This window comes from Kryptolebias marmoratus, linkage group LG13, assembly GCF_001649575.2.
Source record: "Kryptolebias marmoratus isolate JLee-2015 linkage group LG13, ASM164957v2, whole genome shotgun sequence".
Lineage (NCBI taxonomy): Eukaryota > Metazoa > Chordata > Actinopteri > Cyprinodontiformes > Rivulidae > Kryptolebias > Kryptolebias marmoratus.
Window position 1 is genome coordinate 20,185,551 of NC_051442.1, and position 550 is coordinate 20,186,100.

A 550-nucleotide genomic window follows, 5' to 3' on the forward strand; every position below is an offset into this window, starting at 1 on the left:
GGAGGGACTATGTTTCTCAGCTGGCCTGGGAACGCCTTGGGATTCCCCCGGAGGAGCTGGCCCAAGTGGCTGGGGAGAGGGAAGTCTGGGTCTCCCTGCTTAGGCTGCTGCCCCCGCGACCCGACCCCGGATAAGCGGAAGAAGATGAATGGATGGATGGATGAAAAAAAAATGTTTGGAGGCAGCAAACACTAGGGGGTGAATTGGGTGAAAACCTTATATAACACATAGGAGAGAAGCTTCAGAAAGGACAGTTCAGATATTTTGAGACAGGGTTCTGTGGAAAGATTATGAACAAGTAATTTTTTGAAGGAGCTCAGTTTGGAGGAAAAGAGTTTAATTCTGATAGGACTGATGAGCTCAGTCTCAGTCCCAGGCTGCACTGCAAGTGCTACAGCTAGCTGCTGCTGCTTGATGTGATGCAAATAATCACTGAAGTCTATGCAAATAACAATGGAATGCAAAATTGACAGAATATATGTTTATAAATTAGCGTTTGCATGAACCGCTATGAAACCTTTAGTTTACTGGATTGTTGGGCTTATGGCTA